The 22,851-nt window shown below is 31.1% G+C and overlaps 1 protein-coding gene across 1 annotated transcript in view; it reads left to right on the top strand.

The window, feature by feature from the left end:
* LOC143197308 (metabotropic glutamate receptor) overlaps nt 1-6,028 on the top strand; it is a 202,723-nt gene extending 196,695 nt beyond the window's left edge. Inside the window, exon 11 of the mRNA XM_076405665.1 lies at nt 5,891-6,028. The gene's annotated coding sequence lies outside the window, so the exon portion shown is untranslated. The remainder of the gene's footprint in view (nt 1-5,890) is intronic.
* The last annotated feature ends 16,823 nt before the right edge of the window (nt 6,029-22,851 follow it).

Here is a 22,851-nt window from a genome sequence, read left to right as displayed (position 1 = left end):
ATTGACATGAGAATGCAGTCTGTTCTCATGTCTTCTTGCGATTCTCTTGACTTTCTGAGTGACAGTATATGAAGGTATCGGTCTAAGTAATCAGTGCTACAGTATATGGGTGCACCTACAACACTTCTTAGGACATTATTCTAGAAAACTTATATTATATTTATATTACTTTTCGCAGAACATCCCCATAATTGAATTCCGTATGTCCATATAGGTTTCAATACTTGTATAATAGAAATTTATTATGCACTGATAATTGTTTGCGAATTTTTGCATCAAAATTAATTCCTAGATACTCAGCGTTGTTGCTATATGGAATTATAGTATTATTTTTTGTTATTGGTGCTTGGGTGGTCTGATTATATATGAACTGCACATGCACAGATTTATTTTCGTTAATTTTTATTTTACTTCACAATCTCCTCGTCAATAATTATGTGAAACGGGTGCCCATTAGTAATTGCATCACCGTCACCATAGCTCACCGATTCAGCGGAATGCTGAAGCCCTACCGATACGACCAAACGGGTACACTTCGGTTTTCTTCGTCTTGTTTAGTTAGCAAGAACCAAAATAATCGTGTAAAATCAAAAAATAAAACAAAACATAGAAGTTAAGCGAGAAGTTGGTGAATCACGTTTTAAAATATATTTTAAACATAGTATATATTCATAGAAATAAATACTTTTTATGCCAGCTTCATTGGCGAAGTGGTTAAGGCAACAGGACGGTCCTCCTACCGTTGCGATAGTCACGATAGGTTCGAATCCTACTGGGGCATGGATGTAGCTTATGTTTGTGACTGTAATTGTACGTGTCTTTAGACAACAGTCGAAAATCCGACAAGGAATAACCATCCAAGTCGCGCCAGTGGCCAGGCTAGGTAAGACCGGATGTCTTCTAAGATGGTCTCTAAGTTAGCCACTGCCCGGTCGGTAGGCTTAATGCCGAGGTCCGTGGTTCGGAGCCCACGTTAAACTGTAAGTCCAATCCAGATAAACCCTCGTTGGTAAAAAGGAAACTTTAAAATATATTTTAAAAAAATTACGAATTCTTAATAGGAATAACACTAAATTTCCATTTAATCTGCGCAAAACTTAAACTAGATTTAGTAGTGGAGTAAAATTGGCATGGAATTTGAATTAAAAATACTTTTGAATCTGATGAAAAAGGTCATTGTTAAGTTTGTTTTTATTTTTATTGGGGACGAGCTGAAAATGGATTATCCCCAAAGTTGTTTTACCGCCTTAAAAAAAGAGTAAAATGTGTTATGGTTAACGGTCGAAATGTGGGAGCTGGGATAGCGTTGTTGAGGTGCTTCAGGCAGTATGGAGGTGTAAGATTCTTTTGTTTTAAAAAAGTTTTTACTGTCCTTTTCGAATAAAAAGTGTACACGTATTTTACATTAATGTCCAACATTTTATCTCAGCTTTTATATATCACATATTTCTAATTTATTCACGTTAATTTAAAACATTAATCAATGATATATGTGCCATTTTGATCGATGGCCTCTTCTGATAAAACCATAATTCCGACACTCTAGAATTTTGTAAAGTTATTTACCTTGATCATAACGCCTTAAACGCCTGTTCTATTCGATAATTCTGATCATTTTTAAATTTCTTGCTTCAATCGCATTAATAGTTAATAGCAGAGAGTTAAACTAATAGTTTGACCAAGTTCGAACAGTCCATAATGAACAATTCCATTCCAATCCCACCAAACACTTAATATCGCTTTGCTTGAGATCAGTGCGAGCTTTTCAACCGTTTCTGAAGATTACCTAGGCTTCACCCACGATCTTCTTCATATATTATTGTAATTTACTTAATCACTCATGACCATAAAGAGCAAAAATTTTTTAATAACACATATTTTCAAATTGGAAAGTAGAACCAAAATGACCTACTAAAATTTCAATTCCCAAAACGCGAATGACGCTACCTTTATATCTAGAATGTTGCATAGAATGTTATCTTTAATGCGCTGTAGTATGGTTTCGCTGAATAAGTATTACTAGAGATATGTGACTTTAAATATATCAGTTAGGAAAAACGGAAATTACTTTTTTTCTAATGGTAATAATTTTTACTAAAACTTCTCCAGTCGTCTTCAAAATATTCTCCATTAGATGCGTTGTACTTTTTGGACCACTATTTGAAGCAGATCTAGGAATATTCGGAAAGAATTTAATATCGTGTACTCGACCCATAGATCCAAAGGCGATTTACTAGCAAAGACGTTGTCTTAGAGAAGCAACCTATCACCGTTAAAGTCGCTAAAGTTCCAGATGTTTCCTTCGAACATCTTCCTTTAGTCATTTTAAACCTTCTAAATAAAAGTATTGGTTAAAAATCCAGTTAACTGGGGTAAATTTCCGATACATAATTCAACATTGAACATTGAAATAGATAATAATCGACCTCTTTCATCTGCGTTTTTGGCCGCAATTGGAATTTTTCAATTGACTTTTATTCATCAACTTTAACAACATCAATTTTATTATCAACTGACTCAACATTTATTTTTCAAGTATTTCTATTAGATTCTATATATTCTGTTCTAAATAAAACAATAAGATAGACGTTTAATATGAATTAATTATTCAGCATCATTACATATTATAACTTTCATTTAGTTATTCCATTTATTCTCCAAAACTACAAATATCTTATCGTAAAACTTATCACCATTCTTGCTAGACTATTGGATGTTATTAAAAATATACATGTATCGTGTAACTATTGTATATGATACTTTACATTAAAAAATATTTTCAAAAGTTTCTTCTTAACAATCATGTTTAAACTTCTCTTCGTATTGTATCTTCCTTTAGATGTAATTCATGTCGCTTTCTACATATACCTCTACAAGTACATCCATATATCCCTAATAAAGACTGTGTATGACTGTACGTATTATACTGAGTCACTGATTTCTATTTTACAAAGGCTAATTACAAAAAAACGTGTCGAAATTATGAATTGTTTTTCTTATATTTCATTGAAGGGAATTACATTTCTTGATACTCTCGATAGTACAAAATTTTTTAAATAATATGAAAAAAGTATTTCACAACTGATCAGAGAAAATATGTTCAATAATAATCTCATATAAAATAATTATTAACAACATGAAAATTTTATGTTTGCCGACTAATTTTATTTAATTCATAGAACAATGCAAACATTTTAAAATGTAACTAACACATCAACATATAAAAATAACCACCCATCAAACGCACTACACCCAACAAACGCTTCTTAGCTTCTTTCCAAAAAGAACTATATCTTCGACCTAAAATATAAAGTAATACTCATTAAACACAGTAGTTTTAGAGAAAAGAGTCATATACCTATGTTATTCTTTAGACAGTACTAGTTTCAACGTGTTACTTCTTTATTTTTTCCAAGATATGTCTCAAATGTGTTCAAAAGATTGATTGATTGAAAAGATACTAGCATAATATCCTCTTATAAGGACTGTGGCTCTTCCATCCAAATCATCTTGCACTTGTCAGATTTTATTTTTTCATAATACTTAGCCATTTAAAATAGTAATAAAATATATACAAAATACATCATGTAGTAAATACAAATTCATACCTGTTTATATAATTTATGTCCCTATCATTAAGGGATGAATTGCCTGATGACTCCATTTATACATTTTGTGCCACCAAATAAAAGTAATATTCTTAATTTAAGGTTTTATTATATCTACCTCATAATTAAATTTACGCATATACATTCTTTTTTCTTGGGACTGAATATATATTCTGATGATTTTGGATCATTTTGTAATTGTTACAGAATTGTAAATGTTTGAAATTTCTTTACAAATCTATAAATAGAATACTAAAGCCGTATAAACATACGAGTTTTATGTTATATACCTACCTTAAACATCCAACGAGTTGAATTCCAATATTATTCGTATTTTCTTCCTTATCATAACTTTATTTATTATATTACCAGCCATACTTACAACAATTTGATACTCTTTTAAAAACGATTATACGGTACATATTATTTCAGCAATAAACATTGCTTTTTAAGAAAAGAACGCTACACGTACCGTCGAAAAATGTTTCACAAAATATTTCATTTTGGCATGCCATTGTAAAAAGTATGGTTATAAACAAAAGAATACAGGGTACCGAACCAAACTATGAAAACAGTCAAATTATTTTTGGAGGCCGAAACTTTCCGAGAAGAACCGAACGGCCCACGAATTCATTTCGATCACTGTGAATGGAGAGATTTTCACTGAATCTTCGCGCAGACCTCGAACTTTCGCTTCGTTCAACTCTGTACTCACCAGAATCTTCCCCGTATATTCGCGCATTGTCTCGCGCAGATCTCGAACCATTCACTTCGATCATGTCTGTACTCACCATAATAATGTATTCACGTATTACCCACAGTTACTTATATAGCGTTTATTCAAGATTGTAAGAATAAAATCCAAAACAACCTCAGACCAGATCAAACAGTTGCGGTTCTTTTCCTCTGATAACAAACGCGGCCTCCATCTCGCTAAGAATTTTTTCATAGTGACTTTTGGTTGCAAATTGCCGACCTTGTAATACACCTGAACTAACTGGCGTACTTTAATTAATTAATACCAATTGAAAGAGTTTGTCAATCGAAATATATAACAAGCCAATTAAAAACTTCTCGGCCTATCATAGTAAAACACATTTTTTTGAGAAATTTTTTTTTATTCAACATAATTCCCTTCAAAGGTGATACACTGATTATAGCAACCGTCCAACTTTTCGATACCAATTTTGTACTACGATTTGCCTTTTGCTTCAAAATAGGCCTCAGTTTCGGCGATCACCTTTTCATTCGACGAAAGATTCTTTCCAGCGAGCATTCTTTTGGGATCTGAAAACAGGAAATAGTCGCTGGGGGCCAGATCTGGAGAATTTGGTGGATGAGGAAGCAATTCGAAACCTAATTCATGGATTTTTGTCATCGTTTTCAATGACTTGTGACACGGTGTATGTCTTTCAGCAGCACTTTCTTTTTCTTTAAATGCGGCCGTTTTTCGGCGATTTCGTCCTTCAAACGGTCCAATAACGCTATGTACTAGTCGCTTTCTCAAGGTAATCTCGAGTTTACTACACTTGATCAACTTCAAACACTGCTCCGAATCATCAATTCGTCGTTGTTTTTCGTCAAAAGTGAGCTCGCACGGCATTCTCATATTGCACAGAGCTTTCTCATACCCAAATATTCGTGAATGATATGATGTACACATTCAGTTGATATCTTTAGAGTGTCTGCTATTTCATTCAATTTGAATTTACGGCCATTCAAAACCATTTTATGCATTTTTTTAATGTTTTTGTCGGTAACAACGTCTTTTGGGCGTCCACTGCGTTCACCGTATTCGATGCTCATTAGCATACCAATCCTTGATGGTTGATTTTCCTGGGACAGTGTCCGGAAACTCGGTACCAAGCCAAGTTTTTTCTTCAACTGTATTTTTTCCCTTCAAAAAGCAATATTTTATCAACACGCGAAATTCCTTTTATCCATTTTTTCACAATAAGAAAAGTTTCTTCACTCAAAATGCTATAATTCACAAACTAATGATCCAACAGCTGTCAAATTTATACACGCATCTCTTGAGTATTAGGGCTAACTAAAAACACATAGATTTAATTATAGTAGCACCATCTATGTATCAGGCCGGGGACTTTTTAATTGACCTGTCACACTCACTACATATTTATCATTATACCAAGAGCACCATCTCTTGATTTTTTAAAAAACTTATTAAATGGCATTCATATTTGGATTTCTAACAATACATCTCATCAATGTGTAACATGCGAAATTTTTGTAAATAACTTTAATAAAAATATTTGTTACAGAAGCAGAGCCTGATAAACGAAAAAAGGAACTGTCAGTCGTATTCTGCGATGATCATAATCAACACTAAATAAATGTACGTATTAGATATGAATATTTTTGACCGTTACCATGTGTAGTAACAAATATTTAAAGAAAATCCCCCATAGTAATCGCATTGTTAAATTTTAAGATTAAATATATTGAATCAAAAGAATTTAGAAAATCGTTTATGAAGTTGTTAAAGTATAATAATATTGTCATCGGTGTCAACACCACTTTACTATATGGCCTATTTTACAGATATATATAATACATAAAACATATTCATTAAATGTGCTTCTGGGAAAAGCATTTTATATATCTAATTGTTAAACATTCCTCTGTGAGACAAACTTAGTTTAAATAATATTTATTATATCAAAAGAATTAAGATTGAAGAGTTTATCAAATGTCAATATTAAATACTATAATTTAATTTGGCGTAAATATTTAGCAATAATAAGAAAATACATTGTCAATTTTAAGAAAGCGTTTCAAATTTTAATTTTTTATATTAACTTTAGATATTAATGAAGTTGATTTAAACTAGTGTTGGGAACTATCGACTGAAAACAGTCGAAACCGTCGATAGTCGCAAAACAGTCGAAACAGTCGATAGTCAAAAAAATAGCGACTGAAAATAGTAATTACTATTTGCTATATGCGCGGTTCGACTGGTTTTTTTTTTCGTGATGTCAGACGAAGATGTATGAATTCTTGTCTGTATAAATTGTGAGATAGGAAAGGACGGATATATTCTCCAATGGTACTATAAGCGAAACAGAGATGTATATATATTCATTCACGTGATAACCTTAAAAAAGAAAAGGAAATCAAAATTAGTAATTTCTATTATCATGTAATAAATAAAATAAATTTAAAGGAAGTAGAATTACTTTTATACTGAATGTTCTGTGGATTTGTAAAAAGAAATGGAATAATAACACCACAAATCTTTTATCGTGTTTTAATATATTAATTACTATTTTTAAATAACATATTATAATAAATATAAATAGTACAATACAACTTAAACAAAACCTAAAAACTAAAGATGTTCAGTAACCATAAATACTAAATAAAATGTAAACGTATACTTAATTGAAAAATCTATTCCATGACGAACCAAAAATAATTGTACAATAACTACCAGACCCTTTTTAAATAAAAGTTTTATTTATTTTTGAACGGAAATATGTTTAAATTACTGTTCAGGAATAGTATCATGTTCAACTTTTCTCCCGTCGGCCGATTTTTTCGATCGTTAATTATTTGCCCAGATCTCGAAAAAATTCGATCCGAGAGGACAGATGTTGCAGGTATAGAGGAATATTTTACGTGTAACTGATATAATTCACGTAGTGTCATTTTATAGGCTTGCCAAAAATCCAATGGGTTAAAACGCCCAATAAATGGCATTTCCAAATACTGCTTAATCTGTAATGTTGCCGCAGTACTTGGAGTAACTACTTCTTTCATTCTAGCCATTTTTTTATCAAAATATCTTCATATATCAATACATTCTTGGTCAGTAGTTGTGTCTTGAATTTCGAGTTGTGGAACTATATTTGAATTTTTTCAAGTTAGAATGGAAGATACCTCTTTTGTGATAACTTTTTGTATCTCCTCACCATTATTTGCAATACCAAATCCTGCTTTTTTAAATCTAGGATCTAAAAATATGGATTTCCCGCATATCGTATTCATTTCTAAAATTTCCAGTCTTTTATTGATGACATCTAATAGACAATTTTGAGCATTTTTTCCCCATTCACTTGTTAAAATCCTGGATTTTATTTTTTATTATATATTATTTTTTTGCCCTCGAAAACTAACTTTCCAAAATGCTGCTATATTAATGTACAATATGTAGTAATTCACAAGCAAACAACGAAAAAACACAAAACTATAAATATTACATATAAATCTTTATACGCATAAATTCTGCACACTATTTTCAAGGTCGCGGCTAGGACGACACAGCCACATTATTAAAAATCAGTCGAATGAACTAGTAGAACCGAAAATAGTAACTAAAAGTAAACGACTGGAACAGTCGATTACTAAAAAGTCGATAGTCGATTTCAATCGATTGTTCCCAACACTAGTTAAAACCAAGAACAATTTTAGTACGAGCTGGTAAAACTGTCATGTCAACGTTTTTTTATTTTAATAACCCTCAGCGTTCGTTCAAATGACAGAGAAAATATTTTACAACGGTATTAAAACCATAACAGAACACAAAAATTAATTTTCGTCTAGACTATCAGTATTACCAAGAAACGTACTAAGCATATGACTAGTCACTTTTATCGTGTATAATACCGCATATTTTAAATTAAAGATATTTTATTATTATTTTTAAATCATAAAAGATATATGTATATTTATACATATTTCTTATATGATGTAATATTAAAAAAGATGTATATATTTTCGTATATTTTGTATATATTATTTATATTAATACTCAGTGAAAATGAACAAAGCCAAATACAGAAAGTATTAGTTTTAAGTTAAGTTTTAGCAATAAAAATAAATTCAAAATTTTAAAGCTCAAAGGAATTCAAGTGGTTATAAAGATAAAAATGTTATTTGTTGCTATTTTTAAATATATATACATATAATATACCGAAACAAAATAACACTGAAAAGAACGACAAGGTATCACTTTATTAACACTATTTTGTATACACATATGATATAATAAATATTTTAAATATTTAAATATTATTTATATATATGATGTATAAGAGTGTGTACAGTTATTTTAGAATTTAAAAAAAAATCTCAAAATTATATGAACTGGATACTCGAAATTGTAAATAATTATTAGAGAAGCTTCTATTAATGAATAATTTTTAAAAAATTAAATATATTTCGTATATATGTTGAAACCTAGATACTACTATGGATATTAACAACAAAATGGCTTTTCTTACATAGACTGGTAGAAATATGTGCTATACAACATGTATATAATTCAAATAATATATAAAAAAAACATATCAGTTTTTATTCGAAAGATCTAAATTATGTAACAAAGTGTATATATTCTATAATTCGTAATATGTACGGTTTAGTTCAAAGTAGAATATCACCATTGCAACGTGATAATATATGAATTTCTTACTCTCATAATTATATATGATAATTACTTTCAATAGCAATAAAAAATTATATTTATTTATTATTAGAACATTTTAAAAATAAATAAATTTTAATTTCGCAAAATATATCATACAAAATTAATAAATCTCAATTGATGATGATATTCTATTTACATATATTTAAATTAGTTGAAATGAGCATATGTCAGTATTAATTATGTACCTAACTAATAGTTGTTAAGAAAGAAAAGAAAAAATCTAGTATATGTACAAATCTGTAACGCCTCATATATTACCCAACTAAACTATCTGAAATGGTCCATTCATACTTTATTAGTGGTAAATTATCCATCCAATTAAATACTAAATGTTTCAATGTTATTATGGACCTATAATCAGTTTAATAAATCCTGTAAAACTTTATCTCGAGCACTGAAGGAATAGTCCTAATTCTTGTCATTAAAGAAAAAACATGTTCCGTGATAAATATCTTGAAAAGTAATAGTTAACCAACAATTCTGAATTGCTAGCAAAAAAAATATTCAAAACTCTTCAGTGCTCTACAGAAACATCGTACATGTGCTTACTGAAATAAATGTTATTAAGTATCAATGTTTTTTTATTCAATTCCTCCCAATATCTATTGGATTCCCTACAAATACGTTGTTTATTCTTTATATGAAATAAATTTAATGAAAAATCTGTAAAAATTAAATTTAATTAATAATTAATAATTTTTTTTTATTATTATTTAATTAATATATTGTTACCAGTCGTTTCCGTCTAACCTACAATTTGTCTTTGTGCTAACTTAAATCTAGGTATATAACTAAGAAGACCCATCGGCCCTAACTCAGTCTCTGGTGAAATAATGTTTATACATGTCACTGCTGATTTTTTAATATATGCACCTCACTACACAAGATCAGATGGTTTGATTCTTTTGAGTCTGTCTCCTATTCTGCTGGTATCCAAAAGTTGCAATATTTCAATATTAGTATGAGAATGGAATCTTTCCTCATGCCCCCTTGCAATTCTCTTGATTTCTTAACTGACTATGGGTATCTGAAGGTCTCGATGTAGGTAATCAGTCCTACAGTATTTGGGTGCACCCACAATACCTCTCAGGACTTTGTTCTGAAAAATGTGTATTTTATTTATGTTACTCTTTGCAGAACATCCCCATAATTGAACTCCGTATGTCCATATAGGTTTTAATATTTGCTTATATAATAGCAATTTATTATGTACTGATAACTGAGATTTTCTTCCAATTAGCCAGTACATTTTCCTATATTATTAATAAATTAAATTAAATTTAACTTCCGAACAGTGCTGAGAAATAATTTGAATTATAACTGAAAATTGCAAAGTCGAAAATATCTATAGTATATTTTGATAAATTAACAACACTGCAATAATTATTAGTAAACTGCTTTAAAATGTATATATGACGGAAGATCTTCTGTCCTGTCTTTTAACCCACCCTAGAATGACATGAAATGTTAAACTTTTATTAACGAAGTCACATTTTTAATCAATGCCAAACGCTTAGAAAGTTTGGAAACTGTATTTCAGATATTTGAATAATTATGACTTCTTTTTTCTACCTGGAAACAATGCAAATTTAATTCATGGCGATCATTTGAATATGACTCGCTTAATAAACTTCGAAAGTTTTGGAATTATTCTAGTTTGGAAATGATGTCGGTTATTCATTAAAAAACCATTAAAAAATTAAATTTGCATACATAATAATGACTAAATAAATCCCATTAACTGTTGTTGAGTTAAATTTATTCGGTTTTATTAACAAAAATATGAGGCAATATATTAATAAACAAGAAAGTAATTTCGATTTTAAATGGTTTATTCCATTTTGTCTTATAGCTTATAGCTATCTCTATAGTAAATTCATTACAACTAATATAACAATATGTACAATAATTTTAACAATGAACAATGCTATAAATAATTTATCCTTGCATTATACAAATGCTTTCCTATTTTGTTTGAGAACTGACAAGTTATTTTAAGTTTGAGTTAGGTTTATTAGTCCTTCAAGAAAATGCTGTAGGTTTTAGCACCTGTTGTCAATGATACAGATATGTAATGAATATTAAAAATTGCACAATTCAAATGATGCTAACTTTATTAACGGAACTTTCGCCAGGTAAAGTAACCGGCAGACCTTGTCCTCCTAACTATTTGTTGAACAAGACGGTAAAATTGCAATTCAAATAGTGTTTTCTCTTCATTCCGTGTTACGCTTTACAACATGCACGACATAAATTACCCCTGAGATGTCCATACAATGATTTTTTTTTGTATTTTGGTTATACTTAATGCCTGTAGTAATTAATTTAGCAAGAACGTGATAAGATATATTTGGTATTTTAAAGTTTGTTTGAGATACCGTTGAAAAGCGGTGTTAGATTTTTTTTTTATACCTCATAATCTGGTTTCTTACTAGGTTGTTCGAGGATTACCATCTACTCGTCAACAGTACAAATAAAAATTTAACGCCATTTTAATATATCATCTTGTATAAATATGTTAGTAACCATTTTGTAAATTTTTACAGACAGCGGATGAGATACAAACATAACACCGACGCCGGTGATCGATTTTACCGTCGAAGCAGTACATGTGTTAAATTAAATGTAATTAGTTTTAAAAAAAGTAGAGTTTTAGAAAAAGAAATCTGTGTACATGTAGTTACCACCAAAGACACATTTAAAAGCAACTTTAAGAAATATTAAAAGAATGTTGTGCATCATCTCATAGGTGAAACTTGTAAATAAACGTTCATATCATCCTTAAATTGTTCTTAAATTGAAACAAATACATTCCTTGAAAACGAAAATAAGCATATTGCAGGCAGTTCAAGGTTATGTACAGCTTTTGCTAGTCCATACAACCCTTCAAGAGGAACTAGAAGAAGCCAATAAGGTCGTTTCTAAATATGTTTTTCTAAGTCTACATTGACTACAAAGACTAGAGTCGCTCATCTTAAAGAGATAAATATCCATTAATGTAGGAGAACAAGTCAAGGTTTACACTTTGCTTATAATAGCTTATTAACAATCGTACCAACCAGTAATGAGCATCAAAAGATATTTTTAGCTGTTAGGCATATAACAAATACCTGACAAACCTGCAGAACAAGTCGAATCTTACAGGGCTATTTCGCTGCTACCTGCAATATCAATACTATTTGTGAAAATAATAATTAAACGTGTTAAAAAGGTTGTAATAATACCAGATTTCCAGTTTCGATTTCGAAATCACCATTCAACAATCGATCAAGTACACAGAGTAACTGCGGCTATAGAAAAAGCGTTTAAGGAAAATAAATACTGCCCTGCAATATTCCTGGATGACTCACAAGCTTTTGATCGGGTTTGGCATTTGGGATTAATCTATAAGATGAGCAAATTGTTACCGCGTAACTATTGTCAAGTGCTGGAGTCATATCTTTTCGGAAGAAAATTTGGAGTATCACACGAAATGGCATTCCCGACATTTAAAACTATTTCGGCTAGAGTTCCACAAGGTAGCGTCTTAGGACCTCTAGTATATATGCTCCACACTGATGACATTTCAACAACAAAAGAAACACTACTTGACGTAAGACGAAAGATTGGAAAATTCAACTTAATAACTCCAAATCTGCCCACGTTAATTTTGCATTGCAGCGAAATAATAGAAACTTAATTATATTACTCAATGGATGCCCGATGTCTCAAGCAGAATCAGCTAAATACCTTGGAATCCATCTTGACGGTAGATTAAATTGGACACATAACATGTAACATCATATAGACAAAAAGCAAAACACATTAGAACCAAAATAAAACTTGATCTAAAATCAAAGAGGTTGATTTATAAAACAATCTTAAAGCCAATTTGGGCCTATGGGGTGCAAATATGGGGTTGCACTAAACATTCAAATCAACTAGTCATCCAACGCTGTCAAAACAAGGTTCTTCGATTGATTACCAATACTTATCGCTACGTAACCAACGAAGAACTGCACGATGACCTGGACGTCAAATGGATTTACAAAGTTATCCAAGATTTCCTCATGAAATACAGAAGAAGATTACTAAATCATACTAACGTAGAAGCAATACAACTGCTGGAGAACGCGCAGGATATCAGGAGATTGAAGCGAACCAAAGCATACGAACTTATACATATGTGTATACTTTTAGTATAAACTATAGCTATAAATTGTTATAATTTTATAATTGAGGAATTCATATTGATGTATTTTCTCGCACTCGTCTTGCTTGTGAATTAAGTACAAATGAAATGTAGTAATAAATTAATTTATAATTAAGATTGTACTAAGCGTATCTAATAAAGATGTTATAAAAAAAATATAACTAAAATAATGTGCCATTGGTCGCACAACGCCACCAGTACTTTTTTATTAGGTATCTTCAAAATTATCTATAGCTAGACTTTTGAATGGCTGATTTTAATAATAGCCTTTCCATTGTATCAATAATTATTTGAATAAAAAAAAAGAAAACAAGCCCAAACTAACGTTAACGCTCACAACATTGTTATTAATGGTCTGTAGATCTTGTAAATAAACGTTCACATCATCCTTAAATTGTTCTTAAATTGAAACAAATTCATTTCTTCTAAATAAATTAAAACTTTTCAAAATATCTACGAATTAAAAATACTAAGTTTTAAATTAATTCCATTGAATTTAAAGACTCAAACCAATCGATTATTCACATAGTACCGATAGACATTTCCGGAATGCTGACAACAGATCGAAGCGGAATTAAACCGCATATTAAAATCAATTAATAACATACTGGAGCGATTGAAAAATTTGTCGAATTACACCTAATTTTCTACATTCTCTACTACAAAACTTAATGTCGTCCTTAGTCATGACATTTATCACACGCAAAAACCGACAACAACATTACATAAACAGTTTTATATATCAGAAAGATAAATTACGTTTATGATTTTCAGCTTTTTCCGATTCTCTGGCCTTGTATAAAAAAGATCTAACACTTTTCCTTAGAAAACCTTTTCGATGCAATAAGGTCATTAGGATCTCCCTCACGTTTTTTTCTCATTCATCTCTTTCTCAACATCTTTATGCAATCTTGTAAAGCGTAGTTGCAATCTCTAGAGCTTTTGTTTACAGCTGACGCCCTGGGAAGCCTGGAAAAAATCTTCAACCTTCCAATTTATCGTTAGAAATGGATGTTAAATATATCAGGATATTTTTTAAAGTTTATAAAGGCAAACAATATAATTTCTTACAAATATAAAAAGATATATAATACTTATTTCAACCATAAGCAAACAGTTTATAAAAAAATATAGATTAGTATTGAAAAAATTAATTAAATTAAAATATATATAAGGAATGTAGGGTTATTTTTAAACTTAGGGCGTAAAATAAAAATTATATTTAATAATATAAAATACAATATAAAATATAAAATAATCTAATATCTTAAATACATAAAAACAAATCAAAATAAATGATTTAACAACTAATTACAGAATCAAGAGCACAATAATAAAGCAAATAAGCATGCGAGATCTTATACATACAGATATATACAGATACATACAGATACAAAAACGTAACTGAGCAACCAATCTTCAATGACAAGGGTGAAATTAAAAATATATTTGAAATATAAAACGGCTCGGTGATTATTATGATAGATTCTTCTAATGTCAGGTAATATTGAAATATAGCGATACTGACAGTTAAAATACTGGCAGCTAAATGTACGGGTAATTAATTATGCGGATCATAATATTGATGAATAATAGTATCGATAAATAAATGTACCGATAAGTACTGGTGGTATTGTTAATATCAATAAAAGACAAGGGTAATGGTAGGCAATAACAATGTCGAAGTAACCAATATGGTTCGCAACAATCTTAATCCATACGAATAATAGTCAGTAACATTGACGGACAATTATAAAACAGGCAATAATGGTAACTGATAGCAATGATAAACTATACTAGGATGGCGTATTTCGTGAACACGGTACGAAGGGAAAGTAAGGCACGACATACCAGCTTGTACCTACCCTAACACTAACAATAATGGACGTGCAATGAAATCATGGGAAGCAGGCGCACGATATCCTGCAATTAGGGTTAGTAGTATTCGCTAGGGTAATGCTACAATCTTCAATATATAAATAGTAGTAAATAAATAAGTAACTTTGTTGGAATTGTGCACTTATCTCTCTTAACTCAGACTATGATGAATGTACAATGCATACAAGGGAAAAAACCAGAGGCAAACACGCTAGATACGCTGTCACCACATTTGGTGGCGTTTATGAATGCTTCAGGTTATCAATGAACCATAATTACAATATATAGCCAACAAATAACTTATAATGAATTGGATGGTAGGTCCTTTCAGGTGAGGATCAGTAACGCAGTCTTCTCTCGTAAACAAATCTCCGCAGGAGTCCCGCAAGGCGCACCATTAGCCCCAGCCCTATTCAACCTTTATATAGCTGATTTCCCGCTCTATAAACTTTCCCACACAGCATTTTATGCAGATGATACCGCTTTCTTCACAACCGGATACTATCCCGACGCAATACGCAATAGACTCCAAGTACAACTGAACCAAGCGATAGCGTGGTACAAATTCTGGCGGCTTCAGATTAGCCCGAGCAAAACTCAGGCTATTCTGTTCCACCGCAAGAAGGAGTTTCGCGCCTATCGCCTCCAAATCGATAAAGTCCCTATCCCATGGCTCCAGAAAGTTTCATACCTCGGTCTCCAGTTTGACAGCAGATTCCTGTACAGCCTATTATTTCCTCTACTCTTCAGAAAAAGCAAAGTCCCAATTCCACAGAAAGCGACTCTGTATAAAATACTGGTCCGTCCAATCTGCCTCAATGGAGTACAGGTGTGATACAAGTATGTCTCGGAGAGACAACTTGAACTACTCCAAGTGTTCCAATCCAAAAATGTCCGTGCGTTACTCAGAGCCCCTTGGTTTATAAGGAACGTCAATACACACCTCGAATTAGGCATCCCGTTTGTGAAAAACTTCACAAACATGCTCAGTGTGAAGTTCTCCATCGGAACCTTAGAACACGATAACACCTTAATAAAATCCCTACCCGTCCACAAATCCCGATAGTAAACAAACTACGACAGTCCCAGTCGTAACCCAGGGTGTCTGTCGCCCGCAAAACAATAATATCCCAAACCTGAAGCGACATCAGCTGAAGGCCATTTGGTTCTAGCTAGTCATTCTAGTAAACGAAAAAAAATATGATGAACAAACAACATATAATCGACAAACAACATATAATCGATAGTAGCGATAATTGATAACAACGATAAACTGTGCTAGGATAAAATATGACATATGCACACGGTACGAAGGAGACGTAAAGCACGACATACCAGATTATGTCCTAACACTAACAATAATAGACGTGCAATGAGAACAAGGGAGGCAACGCGGGAAATCCTGTCACTAAGGTTAGTAGGCATCAGTTAGTAGGAAAAATCCAGAGGCCACACTCTAGATATACTGCCACCAAGAGCTAGCAGAAACCACTTTCGGTGGCGCTTATATATGCTTCGAGTTATCCATAGATCAAACTACACATCGGTCTTGCGTTAATTTCTGGTTTAATAATAGGTATAATTTATATTTAAGGTTGTAACCATAAAACTATTATCTTTCATTTACTATGATTTAAGAATTATGGGGGATCATACGACGATTCGAAGAAATAACAAAATAGATGGCGATAAAATAGATAACGATAAATGGATAAATAGGTAAAGGATAACTAATAGAGAATAATAAATATAAAATAATAAATAGAGAATAATAAATTGAAGATAAAAATAATAAATAGAATATAAGTAAATAATAAATCGGAACTAAACAGAGAAAACTAGAATACTCTGTGAAACATTTGATGAAACTCAGCTTGGGAGGCACAAAACACACTAAATTCGAAAAAGGTAGTGACTCTGTTGTATGGACACAGTCACTGAAATATCTCAAAAATTGAAAAATATAACCGAAAGAAAACGTACTCATACGAAGCGGTGACGAATCAAGATCAGCTTAATGTTAGCTAAAAAGTCTTTAAAGTATCTATGGAAAATTGAGAGATATGCAACTCTTTGAGGGATGTAGAACATCCCTTCATACACTTCATTATAATATGATACTGTTGGGTATTATAGGATTTAAATGGTGTAAAGATAACCCACGAAGAGGTCTCATGGACCTTCCAAACATTGCTTTTAAAAGAAGATTTATTATTTCAATTTATGTATTTAAATGAGAGATGGATATTTCAGAATGGGACATTGGCATGGCAAGATGATAATAAAAAGTCTTAAGACAATAAAAGTTGCTGGAAAAAGGTAAACGTTGGAATAACCATTGATTAGGTTTTATTAGTCATAACATTTTTTAATAATTTATTGTAGATATATTCTTCTTTATGCTGGAAACACAAATAGTTAATAACACCTTCAGTTTGGATGAACTAGATCAGGCACATTGAAGAAGAAATTGACAAATGATGGAGTCATGAACAAATTTTATATAGATTGGAAATTAACAGCTTAGTTATTCACTTGAATATAATATATACTGACAATTTCCAAGACAGGGTGATGAGACTGGAAACAACTAAAGGTTCGTATATAAATAATATATTATAACTGTAGGAAATCTTATTGTAAAGTGTGAAAGATTTATTTGCACATATTTGTGTGTGATTGTTCAGAATATACATGAGTATTTGGTTAAAATGTGTGAGAAGAGAAAGTTCACTGTTTTATCAAACAGACTATATGTCAGACTATTCGCAGTTGATACTATCTCCAGACGATTACACGCGATGAGAAAGTACCAAAAGGAGGGAAAATGGCTATCACACTTAACTGAAAAGGTAATTTCGAACTGTTTTAACAACGCGATTTAATTACTACTAGGCAAAAAGAAAACATTTCTGTAACCCATTGTGACTTGCTATGAAAAGTAGACTTACTATGACAATTCCAAGTACAACTGTTATTGCGAATGTCATGTAGCCTCAAATGTTAAACCCAAATTAAATATCTAAAAACTCTTAAAACATTTATACTACAAATGTCCGCAAAATCTATTAATATCCGTCTTGTTGGAAACCTAATATGTGGCTGTTAATCGTACTTGTGCGTTGTACCTATCACTATAAAAACCACCTGTTAATAATTTTATTTCAATAATTTAACATCTCTCAAAAACCATAAATTATATCTGTAAATCATGAGTACCCAAGACATTATACTACTTTGGATCCAATACAAATTATGTTCAAGCTAGGATTGGAACAGCCTTTATTAACTAAAACTAGCCGACGTTTCGGAATTCTTATAAATTGCCTATTAAAGGCAGAATCTCTGATAATGATGCTCTCCTAAATAGATCATCCTATTTAAATAAGTATACGTCGCGGCGAGTGATCACGGATATTAAGCCATGTGATAGTATTGGTCTTAACCCCTTGTTCTTGTTGAGATCATTTTAGTGTTTATAACTCTCAAAACTGTTTTAAATATTCTTCCCAAAATAACCTTTTGAAATGGCTAAAACCTCGACATTATTAAATTGAGTATGTGTGGTCTCTAATATTCTGATATCCCTATATTTCCATGAGCATCAATTACCATTTTACCGTTTCTATTTGTGTATGATACATACGTCCCTTTATTTTCACCTCCAAAGACTCTAGTCTCACTCTCAATATTTTCCAGTTAGTTATTGCATTTTCTTTCCATTTATGTTATAGTTTGTCACTCTACTTTTAGAAAGAACATCTCTATTGGTGTCTTAGATAGCTATTCCATCCTCTTCAAACCTGTAATAATACACAAATGGGAACCTTTTTAATATTTTTAGCTTCTCTTCTCCGCTCGTTTCTTTGTAAACTATTCATAAATTAATTCTTGGATAACTTTTAAACTCTTAACCCTATAAATAATCAAATTATCTAAAACTACTCCAATGCGCTCTATAAGTTTTGTCATAATCCTATGACTCTTAAACAATATGTCGACAAAGCAACGCGTCATCAAGATACGAATGCAATTAAGACATTACACAGTATAATGTAATGATATTTTCTCTAAGGACAATTAAGTAATTCCAGTAAAGTATTCCCTTTAATTCCATCTTTTCTCTCTTGCTCTATCTCTTGTATTTATTTCCCTTTTCCAACTGGGTGCATTATGCGCTCCGATATTTATTTCGAACTCAGACTCTCACATTTTGTCAAACATTTTCTTCCCCTTATCTTATATCTTCCATAATTTTAAACTTTAAATTAACAAGCCAATTTCCTCTATGGGGAACAATTTATCACCACTAACAAAAAACGCGCTACATTCTTTATATTAATTTTATATTTTTTATCAGTACTTTACAAGTTTAGTATTTCACACAAAATTAAATGCCACCATACGTCCTTACTTGAACACATTTAATAATTATAACACAATTTTTTAGTGTTTATATTGGTAAAACCATCTACGGGATTAAGTTCACTCAAACCAAAACAACTAATATCAATAAATAGAAAAGTATCGCAGCAAAATAAATTAAGACTAATAAAAGAGAATCAGGTTGTCCAAACAGTGCTCATTGCCTCTATATGCCTCAACTTCTGATAATACAATTAACATCACAGAAGCAGACGTTGAAAACGAAAATTAGTAGCATCTTGTAGTCCGTTTTAGTTTATCTACAGCTTCTGCTAGTCAATACGACTCTTCAAGAGAAACTAGAAGAAGCCAATTAGGTCGTTTCTAAGTATGTTTTTCTAAGTCTACACTGCCTACGAAGACTAGAGTCGCTTATCTTCAAGAGATAACCATCCATAAATGTCGGAGAACAAGTCAACGTTTACACTTTCTTTATAATAGTTTATTAACAATCGTACAAACCAGTGATGCGCATCAGAAGGTATTTTCAGCTGTTGGATAAATAACAAATGAAATAATGTGCCATTGGTCGCACAACGCCATCAGTACTTTTTTTTATTAGCTATTTTCAAAATTCTCTATAACTAGACTTTTGAATTGCTGATTTTAATAATAGCCTTCCCATTATATCAATAATTATCTCCATAAAAACAAACAAAATAAGCCCAAACTTATGTTAACGCTCACCACATTGTTAATTAATTGTCCGTAGATAATTGTTATGAAAACTAACTTTAACTGTAAGCTGTTATGAAAATAGCACTAAGTAGACGTTAAAAGCAACTGACACCAAAAGTGAAGAACAAGAATACCTTTAATAGCAAAATTTCAATTTGCCTGTGTATATAATTTTTCATAGTATATTAATTCAACATGTACACCTTCGAGCCTCCAGTTAATCCACAAATCAGGTTTCTTCAGGACCAAGACAAACACTTGTAGCTTGAGTGTAGAATATATAATAATCAAATTAATCGGGAGATATAATCAAGAAAAACAAAACAATGATGAAATACACATTAATTTATTTAAAAAATAGCTATTTGTTTCTACATTTTGAATACAAATAAACTACAAGATTATGGAATAATTTAATATCATTATTTTCGCCTAGCTGACAGGTAAGATGATTTACAACTTTTTACATTATACCAAAATGACATTATATATTATAACATTTTATTGCGGATAAAGAAATCTTAAATGTACCATAAAAGAGTTAATAAATTATATAAAGTGGATATAAAGGAAAAGAATAATTACACCATATATAATCAATCGCTGAAAACGGAATATATCACACTATATTTAGACAATTCTGAAAATAGCAATTGTCAAGGCGACAAGATGGTTTTTGTAGGTATGATTGCCTATAGGACACAGTGTGAAATTCTACAAAAATAACAGTCACGCTAGTAATCAGGCTGAATAACATCGGCTATCTTCTAAGCTGAACTGTAAAGTTGTTTATGTTAGGCAGTAGGTCTAGTCCAAACAAACCCTAGTGGCTAAAAGAGAGTCTAAAATATAACAAAAAAAGCTGAACAAATGTAACTGAAATATTTATGGACAAAACTAATAGTAAGTACAATTTCCACATCAAATTTAAAACTGTAAAATATGTGTAATATAAATTCAATGAAATTGAAAAAATCAACTGAATGAAATTCAAAAACTCAACATATTCTAGAATAGTATCAATAAAATCACTTGGGCACTAATCGTTTGGATAGTTTTTAGTAGAGGTAGGATCGCAATTTGTAATTCCTCAAGGTTGTCATCTCAGCTTAATATTACATTCCCTAATAGAAACTAATAAACAGCATATTCAGTATTGCATTCTATATGAAGACCAACAAGAAAAATACCTTTGAAGCAATAAAATATATTTGTAGTGCTCTTGGTGATGGTGTATATTTTATTATTGGTAAGTCCAAAAATCTAGAAATTGAGCTTACAATTATTGCGACAAGAGCTTACAGCTAACTCAGAATCATCGAAACAGTTTCTAGTTTCCAAGCGTTTACACCAACTCGCATACCAAATAAATCGGCGTCAAAACAAGATATCCGCTTAAAGAAGGGTTTATCATGTGTAAGATTCAACGCAAAGGAAGTGTTTTATTATAAACTCGAGGAAACTGCTAAATATTACAGGTAAGAAAGAGTAAACAAAGTAAACTTGCAGGAAAGTCATACTGTTGCATGACAACGCTCGACCTCATGCATGCGACACATTCAACAGACTTGGCCCTATTTAACCACTATTTGTCAATTCAACACTTTCTGGTGGAAAAACTGGATGCTAGACAAAATAGGAAATGTTGACGTAGTATTCCAGTAGCTGATCCAAAATCGGCAAACCATTTACTAGGAGATTGGATCTTAGAACTTCTATAACCTCTCAATAGAAAAACTAAATTCTCTGTTCGCATAAAATTTACTCTTCATGGTTTAAGTTTATCAAATCGGATAAATTAATCCAAAAATGGATTTGTAACTTTATAAAATCAGTCTGAAAAGGTATACAGATACATTTTTGGCTTACAAAAAGCTATAATTAATAAATAATAATAAATTATTACCGCTTATATATTAACATATGACCGTCGGAAAAAAACACATAATCTGCTTCAATCACCTTATGTCAGCATTTATCAGAATTATAACTTGAAAAATATGCTGCAATGGGCAACAACTGCTGGTATAGATTTAACTATTATATTTGACTGAATAATTAATACCTATAGAGATAACGAGATTTCACATAAAAATTTACCACCAGCTCCAAAACATTAGATCAAATTGAGAATAAGTAAACATTTCTAAAAATATATGTAAGCTCTTAAAGGATGACTTATTTGTAAAAAATCTCTAAACAAATATCCAGAAGCAAAACATTTCTCTCAAAGGATGTAAATTTACTAACCTATCATAGTTAAAATTAAAAATAATAGTTACATATATCTTTGACTATCTCAATTGTTTCATGTATCATAATCATTTAATATATCACAGTATTTAAGTTGATCTCGTAAATAGGATACACAAAGTCATTGATCGAAAAGAAATTAGTTAGATCCGATATTTTAAAATCCGGAAAAAGTAGAAAAGTTTGAAAACAATATGCTTAAATACAGTAATACATGTGTATCTTAGATTAGTATATATAAGTATTAACACATTCGATGCGTCTGGCACCCGCAACAGCATACCGTTATACGTTTCAGTATTTCTCTTGCATTATAGTAGGTATATTATTCGAGTGTTGCCGTCCGTGAAGGTTTCCACTTTTTCTTC

Source organism: Rhynchophorus ferrugineus, unplaced genomic scaffold, assembly GCF_030347505.1.
Source record: "Rhynchophorus ferrugineus isolate W39M unplaced genomic scaffold, kcgeb_rfMv2 rfM5, whole genome shotgun sequence".
NCBI lineage: Eukaryota > Metazoa > Arthropoda > Insecta > Coleoptera > Curculionidae > Rhynchophorus > Rhynchophorus ferrugineus.
The sequence above is the reverse complement of the archived record's forward strand: the minus strand, read 5'-3'. Positions and strand labels throughout refer to the sequence as shown.